The 14678-nt window shown below is 33.2% G+C and overlaps 1 protein-coding gene and 1 non-coding gene across 2 annotated transcripts in view; both read left to right on the top strand.

The window, feature by feature from the left end:
* LOC149418244 (uncharacterized) overlaps window positions 1-14678 on the top strand; it is a 224478-nt gene that overhangs the window by 158150 nt on the left and 51650 nt on the right. The gene's annotated exons all lie outside the window — the stretch shown is intronic.
* Window positions 5351-5424, top strand: TRNAI-AAU (transfer RNA isoleucine (anticodon AAU)). The gene has a single exon. It is a non-coding gene; the product is annotated as a tRNA-Ile (tRNA).

Here is a 14678-nt window from a genome sequence, read left to right as displayed (position 1 = left end):
AGTAAAAACTACGCCATTGATAAAAATGGAACAATACACGCTTCAACAACACATTGAAATTATTGAAATTCACTTGAGCGAATCAAATGCAAACCATCTTGAGTGATGAGGCCCATTTTCACCTCGGTGGCTTCGTCAACAAGCAAAATCGTCGCATCTGGGGCTCGGAAAACCCAAGAGTTATTGTTGAAAAGCCTCTCTATCTTCAACGTGTGACTGTTTGGTACGGTTTATGGTCCGGCGGGTTATCGGACCTTACTTTTTTGAAAATGAGGCTGGAGCAACAGTTACGGTGAATGGATTGCGCTATAGAGAGATAATTATTTTTTTTATGGCTGGAATTGGATGGTATTAATCTGGACAACGTTTACTTTCAACAAGACGGCGCTACGTGCCACACAAGCAACGAAACCATTGATCTTTTACGATTGAATATCAAAATAACACCTCTTATTGGAAAACCATGTATATAGAGTTGACCGGCGGTAATGCGACAAACGTTTTGCAAGGCGGTATCGGATGATGGAATTTGTCGGACTATAGATTACCGCTACCGAACCCTCGTCCGATCTCATTTTTTTTCTTTAATTGTTGATGTTTTGTGTTTCCGCTTTTGGGTTTACGAAGACACGTGTGCAGATATGCGTTATATGATGCGACAGCAATATATGAATGCCGACGCTCACATTTACAATCAAACTGACAATATACTTATTATTACTTTAAGGTTATAACTTTTTTAAGCATGCATTGAAGAAGATATTCTTAATAAACGTGCTTTGTATGTACTGATATCAGCGTATCGGATTATATGGGGTGCCGGATTAGACAGGGGCCGAATTACCGCGGGTCAACTGTAGTTTCAAAATTTTTTTAGAAACTTTCGATACTATCGGTGTACACAAAAGAATTTAATCGCGTAGTCTTTGAAATGATTTCCCAATACTAATATGCGCTCTTATTTTCAATGATGCATCTACTTAAAATTCAGTCACGGTGAAGTATGAAAGTGACGTTATGATATGTCTTGAATGACAATTTATTACTATGAAATTATTATTCACAATATGTACAGATACGCGATTATTAGAAAGTGAAACAATAATGAAAGTACCTATTTTTGTACATAGGACCTACCTGATAAAAATTCTTAATGCGAACTAGTATGACGATGACACTTCCAAATTAGTTAAGTCGGGAGGCGGAAGGCGCAAGGAAAGTTAAATAATGCACATATCTACTGACAGATCTGATCAAACTTCTCCTTCTACCTTTTATTTCTTCTGTGCTTATCTTAAAAAAAGCTTAATACTATAAACAAAACCGTCCAAAATCACGGGATATTATAATTTTAACCGCCTTTCAAAAGACGATCACAAAGAAAATCATTAATGAAATTAAAAAATTACGATATCTGTCTAAAATTTAAACAAAAGAAATACCTAAAAATTTAAAACATTACAGATGTAAACCACCAAAATCATTATTTTTATTAATGTTACCGTGGTCGATGGAACTCAAATAATACTGTAACACGTAAAAATATACAAAAAAGTAACATTTGTACGGTTGTCAAAAGTGTTTTTACTATATCGTTCATTGAACTTCGTCGCTTGCTTTTGGTAGGTACCGCCATCTCAAGTTGCAAAGATACAGATAATAGCTCTTCGAGTCCTATGTTCACCCTTTCTTCTCCTTAAAAATACCCCTCACACAGCATCCCCAAAAGTGACATAGATTGTCTATTCTCCAGCGTCCCTAAATTTACCCAAATATTTATTTTTGTTGAATTTGAAAATAATTTATTTATAAGGTACTCGTAGATCTCCAAATACGATTTTATTCCGTTCTTTTTTGAGTTCTACTATTTTTATTTTCCGTTTAGAGCCGCTCGTTGGAACGATTACCGCCAGGTGGCGCCAGTATCACCTGAATTTTAAAATAACCTTTCTTCATAGAAATGGCGTGGAAAATTATTTACTACTGAAAATGCTACAAATATTGCTTAAAAAATACACAACGAAAAGTTGTATTTTCGCGTTACGTCTATTTCACATTAAATAATATGTATCATCTAAAACATTTTTCCCGGTATAGATTGTGAGGCGTTGAATGAAATAGGGTTACTTTGAAAAAAAATGTTCTCGATAATTCCGGAGAATGAAGATATACGATATTTAAGCTTTGAAGATAGAAAACTAAACTTCTAGGAATTACTTCTCTCAAAAGAATATTTTTTTCGTAGAGGTTTTTTGACAAGAAGTAAAATGGGTGGAATTTAAAATGTTTATTTCTTTTATAATCAAAATTTTTATTTTTTTAAGATGTGAAATACGTCAGATGCAAAAATAAATTATATTACAAAGAACTGAGAGTCTATGTATTTTCTCGTGTGACATGTACCTACACATTAACCGCCAAACAAAAAAAAGTCAGTAATTGTAAAGTATACATTCAAAATGTATTGCATTATTTTAAAGCTGAATATCTTGAAACAGGATACACAAGAAGGCAACTAGTTATAAAATCCATCATGATGGATACTGCAATGCTGTCCGAAACGTTGGCTAAAGAAGGAGGTAAACATAATACACTTTACAAGAACTTCTGTTCAAAGAATTTAAAGTCAGAAAATAGGAAAAATTGTACCACTACCATGCAACATTACAAATTTAGAAAGATAATATTCTCAATAAAACTACCCCATTTAAAAACAATAGATTACTCTAAATACTAAACTTCAATTCTCCCAACTCTAAAATGTTAAAAAAAATAATGGGGCAATTTAACTATAATATATATCGTGCAGTATTTTTTTAATTCATTACTAGATTGTATCCGAAATATAAATAACAACAAACTGAAAATATAAACTGAATAATTTGGCATCTAAATAAAAAATATAAACTGAATAATTTGGCATCTAAATAAAAAATATAAACTGAATAATTTGGAATCTAAAAAAAAAAATCAAACTGAATAATTTGGCATCTAAATGAAAAATATAAACTGAATAATTTGGCATCTAAATAAAAAAACAACGAACTAAATGACACATCCCCCTATGAGCCTAGCTTTATCTTATGCACATAATTATGTAAGATGATTTAGATACGTTCTGTAAATTAACATTATTTTTATTTGAAAAAATCAAAAAAAAAGTTAGATCGCTGAAAAAAAATTTTTTTTTATCAATCACATATGGTGAGGTAGGAATTACAAATCAGTACATAAAAATGTATATTTTTTACTGAAAATGGTATTTCTTTCTATGTAAAAATTAAAAAAAAAAAACTAAACTTACTTCAAGGGAATTATTTGAATTAATTTTTCATTGGAAATATATTCGCGCAAATTATTGTGAGTAGTACTTATTGTTTTTGTTACTAGCATTTAAATTGTAGGATTGATAATTGCATGAAAAAGCGGACCATTGAAATATCACAAATTCCTGTTTTACTAGTCAAGATTAACCGTAAGAAATTAAAACAAAAAATACTCAATTTATTCGAATAACCTGACAATATTTGAATATCTCCTACTACCACCGCAGTAAGCGGAAAATGTTGCTTGTGTTGTTATGGAGGACTTAGCCAGCCGAGGAATTAAACACACTACGCCTGGGTGGGACCCAAACGCGATGTCAACTCAGCCACCGATGGTCAAAATATTTTAAAATGACTTAAAACTTTTAATTGCATGTTGCATACATTTACGTATAAACAGATATAATATTGTTTCAATTCCTCTTAAAAGAGTTTTATTTCTTACTAAACCATTTATTAGAAAATACAATTTTAACAGTCAAAAAGTTTTTTATCGAGATACAAATTGTGTCCTTAAGCTTCTTATGTCTTAAATTTGTATCATTTTAATAATTTTCGCTGTTCAATCTGGAAGCATATTCATATTTTTTTTTACGTATGATCTGAGGTCAATTTGAAAGGTTGGTACTAATGTCTCTGCAGTGTGCAGTTTGAATGTCTGAGTAAAGCAACAGACTGTAGAGTACCAACTGGAAGAAAGTTGAAGTGGCCTCTAAGGAGGAATACTACACATTTTAGATCGCGAATATCAAACTGCAGGGACCTATTTGCATACCGTCATTTTATTTCTCAAAACTAACGCAACTTTTCTAAGTGCACTAAAGCGTTTATGACATTGGCAAGTAGTAAATGTTAAAATGCAAGTTTTAAATGCAATGAAAGAGCATTTATTTATTAGTAGTAAATTAAATACTAAGAATCAATTTTTTACGTCGGTGTAAGCAATCAGAAAAAGAGTTTTTACGTCGGTGTCAGCAATCAGAAAAAGAGTTTTTACGTCGGTGTCAGCCAAAGATATTAGAAGAACTAATATCTTTGGTGTCAGCAATCAGAAAAAGTGTGTTTATGTCAGTATCAGCAATCAGAAAAATAGTTTTTTATGTGTATTCCACACAAAGGTCTCAACAGTCCGGAGCCAGTCAGACTATGGCATCCTCAATTGGGGTCCCAATTGAGTGAAACAATGCTAAGTAAGTTTTTTTGAGAACTCATTAATATTGAAATTTTAATTATTATTCAATTATAAAAAATTGCGTTTCCAAAAAGCTTAACATTTGATAATTATGCAGTATTCAGACACATTCTAAATAAAATGTATAATATTTAAAATAACAATTCCATTCAACATAATTTATTTATAATGTCTTCAAATTTTTCGCAATCCAGTTAAAAACGGGATTCCAGGCCCTTAACGAATATATTGTTACGTTTTCTGATATTTTTTAAATAAAATACGAACGTATTATCACGATGTCGGAACACGTGTCCATAAAAATTCGAATGTTTATGCATTTCGTCATTATTTATTAACAAAGTCGCTATCCGCGTCTGTTTGTTTCTGCGCTCAGTTCTTCTAAACTACGCTACCGATTTTGATAGGATTTTTACTATAATTTAGAGAATTTCTTCCGGAAGGTTTTTGTAATACATGAATATTATATTTATCGAAATTAGAGAAAAGCCGGGTACACGTCAGCTAGTATATTATCAAAAGGCAAATGCAGGTGCATGAACACGTGTTCCGATATATTAGGAATTTACTAAAAGTTTATCAGGAAACAGCCTGCAATTCCATTTTTAACCGAATTAACAATAATTTGAATAGATTCTTAACAAATTAGCAATACACATATTTCTCTGTTAGTGATTGAAAAAAAAATCAAATTATCATGCAACGTATAAATAACAAACCTTCATATACTAAAACAGAAGATATATGTACCTTACAAATATTTATAATCGTATACATGTACAGTTCATACATGCATTTGAGCAAGTGGATTATTTCGGCACTAGTAACAACCGGCCCATTAGCTCAGTTGGTTAGAGCGTCGTGCTAATAACGCGAAGGTCGCGGGTTCGATCCCCTCATGGGCCACTTTTTTTTGTTTTAATTTGATTTATTTTCTTTAAATGTATGAATTTAATTTATTTTTTCAAATGTTTAATTTTAAATTTCAAGTATTTTCTATAAATTTATCTTTAAATTTGATTTATTTTATATGTTTAAGATTAAATAACAATCATTGTCTGAACCTTATTTTTTCCAGTGTTCCCAATTTTCAAGTAAAATAATATTTATTAATGACACTTGTTATCAATAAAAACATGTTTACTACAATTTTTGTAATTCTTGATTAATTCATATGATACCCTGCATAAAACAATTCAAATATTTATTATTGGAAATTTATTTTTAAAGGTATACGTACAATCCTTGGTAGTATAGTGGAGAGCGATTTTTTTAGTTTTTATTTTTTTCACATTAGCTCCACACAGGAGGCCCAGAAGAACGAAAAATTCCCCCGGGCCTGTGTCATCTTTAGGGATGCTGCGTGGACAGCTTTAATAGGGAAAGGAAGGAGAAGAAAATTCTGAGAAGGAAAAAGGTATGAGGGGTTTGTAGGAATCTGGAGGTCAATGTGTCCAGGAGTGACTGACGTACGAATCCATCTCTCCTACTACGGTGCAAGGCGATGGGTCGAGAGAGTCCGGCTGGAGAGGTTATAAGGTCAAAAGATCTCCCTCAACCAGTCTCTCAAATCCGGCCCAATACGCCATAGGTAGACAAACGCATTCGCCGACAAGACATATAAAAACCTCATGCTTAGTTACCAAACGTAGCAAACCACTTGGGGTGACCTATGGCAAGGGTGTTTGTTATCTAAAAGATGATTCTCGGGGCGGCGGTATCCGTACCTTCCTCCCAAAATATGGGTTTTATTGCCCGCCGGCCGGGGCTCGCTCAATCGCTCAATAATGTTAAAACGCGCCCCATAAAAATAACAGTTATTTATAATCTCACGATCATTACAAGTTTTACAAAGTTATCTTTAATTTTTTTTTAATTAGTTATTTTTTCTAAAATTTACTCCATTTCAAAATAATCACTTTTCACCCACAGATCACCTTGGATAAAAAAATATCATTTTCTTTAAAAAATGTTAATTTTATTGGTTCTCTCAAATAAATAACTCGAGCCTTATCATCGCGAACAGCGTTCTTTTTTAAATTTATTGATGTTGACAAATTGCGTTATCGAGCCAATATCGTCTTTACTTATTCGTTGGAAATTGGAACGCAAAACGAAGGGGAGATCGCATCTAATTCCTTTATAATTTAATGCTTGGCGCGCGCTAAAAAATATTTATACCCAGGAATAACGGTTTATCATCGCTGCTAAATATGATAATAACCATTTCTCATAAAAATAAATTATTATATATTTTGCAGGTGGAGTTCACAATTGCAAAAAAGAAAATCAAAATAAATACACTTTCCCTGGTGTTGTCAGCTGTAAAGAAAAGCCATTCTGATAAGTTTTTTAATGTAATTGTCGAACTAAGATTTTAAATGTAATCTAATAGATAATTAGGTAGGAACTTAGTAATTATTGAAATCTTCAGCCATTAGTGTACCTAAGTTTTACAGGAGGAGAAAAAAGTTTTCTATTGCCTTCGAATTCTTCTAATATGTATTTCTTTTATAGGAACCCTGGGTACTTCCATTCTTATAGTTCAGAATTATTTAATGTTGCTATTTTTAATTTGAAGAACTTAATTTTTATTTGAAGAGTTTTTATTTTATTTTAATATGAACTCTCAAAAGAGTCCCAAGTGCTCCAACCGCCTGGAGCCAGTGAGACTATGACACCCCCAAAATTGGGTGTTTTGTGAAGCTGAAGGTAGGGAGGAAGGTGAGGAAGTACCTAGCTTTTCAGATCTTGTCACCAAACACGACCAAGCCATTCCAAGCAACGTTTCAATGGTAGTCTTATGCCAGGCGAAACTGAAAGTATCTTCTACTGTGGAAAGTGCGTAAATATACTATACCTGTATTATTCAAATAAAATTTACTTGCGCACGCCGGGGTTTGAACTCGCGACTCTTCTCAACCACGGAGGCCATCAATTATCTTATTAAATACTATATTTAATTGGGAGATAAGATATATTTAATAGAGTGCGCTCATACGCTCTGGCACACGAGCTGTCAAATCGGAATAATAAAAATTACGCCAAGTCCATTTTTCACAGAAATATTAGTTACATGTGTATTTAAAGTGCTATGTAAATTTAAACGATTTTACTTTGTGCTGATTCATGATTCATTTAGAAGAATTAATAAAAATGTTAAAATGACATTCTCGAAATACCATTTTGCAGTTTTTGATTGCGATTTTGATAAGGCAAAACTCGCAATCCCGGGGTACTAAAACTACCCTCATAAAGATTGATGACGTATCTACTGGTAATATTAAAATATTTTCTTGGGGTTGTAATCTTTAATGGGGTTATATGGAATTATTGCTTCCCGTATCGATGTTTATTTTACTGCCAACGGTTCTCAGGCCGTTCTCCGCCATTTGGAGAAATTAACGCTTTCGTGAATTTATGGTCAAGCTCCGCATTTCAAGTGTTAATGTGTTGAGAAATGTGATGAAGTCTGAATTTGATGTGCGAATGTGCAAACATTGACAAGTGGAATTTATTATTATGGCATTTCTTAAAAAAAGTGGTTCCCAGAAAAGTCAAATTGTAGTTATTATCGTTTTATACGATGAATCATCGTTTGCCCTTTTGACAATATAATCATCTAAATGTATGTGTACAAACTATATGCAAACATGTAAAAAATTATTGTCAAATAAACGTTTTTATTATTATTATTATTATTCGGTTATAATTATGCAACCGAAGGAGATTTCACCTTTCCCAACTTTGATTATATTACAGTATGTTATTTCCAACTTTGATTATATTATATTTTGTTATTTCCAACTTTGATTATATTATATTTTGTTATTTCCAACTTTGATTATATTACAGTATGTTATTTTATTAAAAATTAAAGTGCAAATAATAATATTGAATTTTGTTATTTATATGATTTTTTAGAATAAATTTAATATTTTTTATAAATTCCGTTCCTTTGTGTAAAATACTATTAATGTCGATGTTGTTAGAGACTACAGAAATGGGTTTAGCTATGGTTAGTTACTACATGTAAATAGATACGTAGGTACCTACTTCACATTACCTTATTATTTTCTTACTCAAATTTTGATTCAAATTTATTTACTTTCCCAATTTGTAGGTCCCTAAGGCCACAAGGAGCAAATTATCAATGTTGCTCAATCATTCGAGAAGCTTTCATTCTAATACCGGTAAAAAAGAAACCGTTATAATATTCTAATGGAATGCAACGGACGAAATTCTTCCTTAATTCAAAAAGGTTAATCGAATGTTACGGTGTAGAAGTTTAGAGAAAACCACAATCTGATAATATTATTACTCCAGCGTCTGGACGGTGTAGGCCCTCTGATTGGTCAAATTTAAATTGTCTGTTTCGGTTAAATTAGGCTAACTTGAAATTTAAGACACGATTTGAAAATGACACGATGCTCATATAATTTTTGGATAATATCGAAGAAAATATGTTTTAGAAAGTTGACAATCCATTGGATTCATTACATTACAGTAAAAATTATCCACAATTACGTATTAAAATTTGACGTTTATCATTATTCATGCCATATTCACGCGAAAGACAGATTGTTCAGTGTTGCCAGCGTATATGGATTTCCAATCATTGTAAAAAACTTTTATAGCCAGTTAGTGTCAAGCAATGTACAATGTCAGTGTGATTATTTAATGTGAGATATATTATAATTATAAATAATAAATATAATTATAAATCCACCATTATCACCATTTAAAGCCGGCTGCAAAAATAACCAGCTCCACTCGATACTTTACGTAATTAATTATTTTTTGATATTACAACACCGACCCCATGCGCTATCATGTTTAATATCTAGGTAATTACATAATAATTGACGTGCTAACCTAGAAATTTGTTTTAAAAAGTTCCTGTGAGTCACTAAAGATAAATATTTTGTTTTCAGATTATTATTTCAATTTAATAACTATGGCTAAAAGGAATGTGGACAATATTTTACCAGAATTGGCCGAATTTCGGAATGTTCGAATGAGAGAGGGACGTTTACCGAGCGATCGAAGTGCCCGAAGACGAATAGAATATATGACTGATAATCAAATTGAACACAATAATTCCAGAAGGCGGTTTTCCACAGCAAATAGATGTAATGTATTCTTGAAGTGTGCTTTAATCAATAATCCAAATTATGTGCTTCCAGAACAGAATTATTTCGGCGTCATGTCAAAAGAATGTACAATCGAGCATTGCAAGGCGCTTCATTTTGAAGTTGAAAAAGGTAAACTGTTACATTCTTGCTGTCATAATGGAAAAATAATACCACAAATTTTAGCTTATCCTCCAGCACTTAACGCATTATTGACAGGAGATTGTAGTCAATCTAAAAACTTTAGGAATTTTATTCGTCAATATAACAGTGCTAATGGATTTGCCTCATTTGGAGCGCAAATAGCTAATATCCCAGGTAATGGTCCATATTGTTTAAAAATTTCTGGTGAGGTTTATCATTTGACTTCCAGAAGTATACATGTTGAAGGTGAAATACCTTCCTATGCTCAGCTTTATGTATATGATCCTGATGAGGCTGTTAGAGTGCGTATGAGTCATCCATCTAATGCCGATTGCTATCAAAATATAATGCAAATAATTGATAGCGAAATACGCCAAATAAGCCCTTATGCTCATCAGTATAAGAAACTAAAAGAAGCTGTCGAGGAAGAAGAATTACGCATTGCGGCTGACGGTGGGCAGGTGAGAGATATACGTCTATTATTTACACGTTCATCAGCTGATGACCAACGGAGGTACAATGCTCCAACCAGTTCTCACGATATCGCCATGGTATATGTAGCAGACAGAGACGGGAATTTACCATCGGGTATAGATATCGCTGTTTATCCTAAAAATGTTGAAGGACTTCAAAGGGTGGCAACTTTATCAAAGCATTTAGATCCTATGGTTTTCCCACTACTATTTCCATCAGGTGAATGTGGTTGGACCCCAGGCTTTCAGCATCATGCTGATTTCTGTACTGCTCAACGTCATACTGTAACTGCCATGCAGTTTTATGCAAGTAAATTAGCAGTGCGAAGAAACATATTTAATCCAATCCATTATGCGGGTAAACTTTTTCAACAGTATTTAATTCATGCTTACATTATTTATGAATCTGGTCGCCTAGATTACATTAGGAAAAACCAACGACAACTCAGAGTGGAATGCTACCAAGGTTTGCAAGACCATGTAAGAAATTTAGCCACTGATAGAGGAGTACGTGCAGGTAATATAGTCATTCTTCCATCTTCGTTTACTGGTGGACCACGCCATATGAATAAACTTTATCAAGATTCAATGGCAATGGTACGTAAATTTGGTCGTCCTGATCTATTCATAACGTTTACATGCAATCCCAAATGGCCAGAAATACAAACCGAATTGGAACATTATCAATCGGCCGCGGACAGGCCTGATATAGTAGCCAAGGTTTTCCATCTAAAAGTCAAGGAATTTATTCATGATATGACTGAGAAACATGTTTTTGGAAAGGTAATTTGTTGGGTTTATACAATTGAACAGCAAAAAAGAGGACTCCCTCATCTACATGGCGTGTTTACACTTTGCAGCCAAGATAAGTTGTATACAGCTTCTGATATTGATAATGCCGTATCTGCAGAACTACCCCATCCGAAGAATTCGGCTTTGTACCGTATTATTTTAAAAAATAACATTCATGGACCATGTGGCGTACTTAATCCAAGGTCAGTCTGCATGGTAAACGGTAAGTGCTCTAAAAAATTCCCCAAATCATTTAAAGATTCTACTGATAATAATTCCGCAGGCTACCCAGAGTACAGGAGACGTGATAATTTTTCTGAAAATCACGTTGTTCGGGATATACGTATCGACAATCGATTTGTTGTTCCATATAATGCATACCTTAGCAAAAAATATGATGCTCATATTAATGTTGAAATTTGTTCCTCAGTGGCCAGTATTAAATATATTCATAAATATATATCTAAAGGTTTTGATTGTGCTAGAATCGAAATAAGACAAGAAGCTGGAAATTTGGAGAGTGCGGTTATTCAATATGATGAAATTAAGCAATATATCAATTGTCGATATGTAAGTGCCCCTGAAGCTGTCTGGAAAATTATGGAAAATCCTATACATGATCAATCTCACTCAATTTTACTTCTGGCTTTACATTTACCCGACAGCCAATCTGTGTATTTTGTAGAGGGGCAGGAGGAACAGGCTCTCAGGGAAGCATCTACAAGGAACACCTCTTTAACAGCGTGGTTCCAATTGAATCTTCAAGATATTGAGGGACGCTCTATTCTGTATCAAGATGTACCAAATAATTATGTCTTTTCAGCTGGTAAAAAGTGGACGAGACGACAGCGGGGAGGTGGCAAAATCATTGGACGAATACCTTCAATTTCTCCTAGAAATATAGAACTGTATCATTTACGGCTGATTCTTATAAAGGTGGCTGGAGCTACATCCTTTGAATCTTTGCGAACTGTTGATGGTAATTTACTAGCTACTTTTCGTGATGCGGCGCGTGAACTGAAGCTCATTGATGACATAGGAGAATGGACGCAGTGCATGACGGAGGCTTCATTGTATTTGATGCCTAAAACTCTTCGACATCTATTTGTTTTAATTTTAATACAATGTATCCCTTCGGACCCGTTGCAGCTGTGGAATGATTTCAACAAATGTATGTCTGAAGATTTTTTTCACCATGGTGTTGCTGAAGAAACAGCTATTAATCTTTGTCTTTTAAACATACAGGATATGCTTATGAAGGAGAATTCATCTTGCAGAATGCAGGGCTTACCTGAACCTGATGAAAGTTGCAGTTTTGGACAAGTGACTGATTTTAATGTAATTTCTGAAAACACTTTAGGTGAATTGATGGCTGCCAAACTCAATGACGAACAACTTCAAGCATATAATTCTATTTTGAATAAGTTTTTTTCAGATGAAAATGATGACAATAAATGTTTCTTCATTGATGGCCCAGGAGGAACAGGGAAAACATACCTTTACGAAACTTTAATTCACACTCTAAGAGGAAAAGGTAAAAAAGTTTTATCAGTCGCTTGGACAGGCATTGCAGCTATCTTGCTTCCAGGTGGGGTAACGTGTCATACTGCTTTTAATTTACCCCTCAGTTTACAGGACAATACAACATGTAAGGTCACATCAAAGAACCGGAAAATTATAACAGAAGCAGATATTATAATATGGGATGAAGCACCAATGGCTCCAGGTGTAGCTTTAGAAGTAATTGAGCGTACTATACGTGATATCATGGGAAGTGATTCTGTCTTTGGTAACAAAGTTATTGTTTTGGGCGGAGACTTTCGTCAGATCCTTCCAGTGTGTCGACGTGCTTCACGAGGACAATTAATTGCCGCTTGCATAAAAAGCAGCATACTTTGGTACCATTTCAAAACTTTTCAATTAAAAACAAATGTCAGAGCTTTAGAAAGTGAAAACATATTTTCTAAATGGCTTTTGGACTTGGGAGATGGAAAACTTCCTCCCGTAGAAGGAACATTAGAGTCCTCTGTGCTTATTCCCAATGTAAATATTTGCCAAGATATTATTCAATGTATATATGGTAAGACACATACCACTGCTGATGCCTTAGTGATGAGTCAACGCACCATTTTGTGCCCCAAAAATAGTCATGTTTGTGCAATCAATGAGGATGTACTTCAACGATTAGAAGGACAAATGAAGACTTTTCATTCTGTTGATACCATCATTAATGAAGAAGGAAATTTAGATTATAACGAGCAGGCTAACTTTCCTGTTGAATATTTAAATTCTATAAACCCAAATGGCTTCCCACCACACATATTAAATCTTAAAATTGGTGCCATCATTATGTTACTTAGAAATTTATCTGTTGGTGATGGCCTTTGCAATGGAACAAGAATGGTTATTAAAAATTTCAGCTGTAACTTAATTCAAGCCGAAATCATTACGGGGAACAGAAAAGGTACAGTACATTTCATTCCTAGAATTTACTTAAACACTTTGTCTGATGTTACAATACAATTCAATATGTGCAGAAAACAGTTTCCAGTTAAATTAGCTTATGCAATGACCATTAATAAATCTCAAGGACAAACTTTTGAACGGGTTGGACTGTTACTTCCTGAACCAGTATTTTCTCATGGACAGTTGTACGTTGCCTGTTCCAGAGTACGAACGCAGTCATCGTTATTTATACAGATTATTGACGGTTCCAGACAAGGGCAAATTCTGACTGATTGGTATACGGACAATATTGTTTATAAAGAGATTTTTTCCTAATGAAAGTATATAATATTAAGTTGTAAATTGTAAAAAATAAAAGTATAATAAATTGTAGGTACTTGCTTACAATAGTTTGGTTTTTCAGGTCAATTTATCCCACATGTAAGGTTTTTCTGCCTAAGAATTTTTTCTTTGAAAAATTTTTAAGAATGTTTTGTTGTATGAGTATTTACTTTGACAATCTTTTGGTAAGAGCGTAATACTATTTCACCCAAATATGTAGATTTTTAGGAATTATCCCAATAAAATAATCCTTTATATTTAAAAAAAAAATTATTACTTTGACAATCTTTTGGTAAGAGTTTATTATTTCAGCAAAGTTATATTTAATATTGTAATATGTTGATATTTTTTATTTCCGAATTACATATATTATATATATATATATAAATATATATATATATATATATATATTTTTTTTTTTCAATTTAACTTCGATTTAAAAATGAAATCATTTCGGTGGTATGGGAGAGGAAACATTTTTCTCATTGACGAGATTTATGTTGGGGTGAAGGGTGTTCCTCTCATTGTCCGCGCTCGGATTGATCTAATATCTACTTATTAAATGTAACTGTTGTTAGTAAAGTGGGCGAAGCCCAACTAAGTGCCGCCCGCAGGGCCTAGCAGCAAAAACCCGCGGAGCGGGTTTTTAACTGCTAGTAATTAATAATTGGCGTATAATTCAATAAAATAGTATATCGCATTATTGAGATGTGTAGGGAGTCTATATAATATAATGGTTACCCAGAAGTGTTTCTCAAGATGGAACGCAATTGAATAATTTTTGAGGCAATGCGCAAATCATTCATTATTAATATATGTGACAAACTTTTAT

Source organism: Hesperophylax consimilis, chromosome 14 (genome assembly GCF_061612785.1).
Source record: "Hesperophylax consimilis isolate HC1 chromosome 14, BYU_Hcon_1.0, whole genome shotgun sequence".
Taxonomy (NCBI): domain Eukaryota; kingdom Metazoa; phylum Arthropoda; class Insecta; order Trichoptera; family Limnephilidae; genus Hesperophylax; species Hesperophylax consimilis.
Note: the sequence above shows the minus strand (reverse complement) of the source record. Positions and strands in the feature narration are given on the sequence as shown.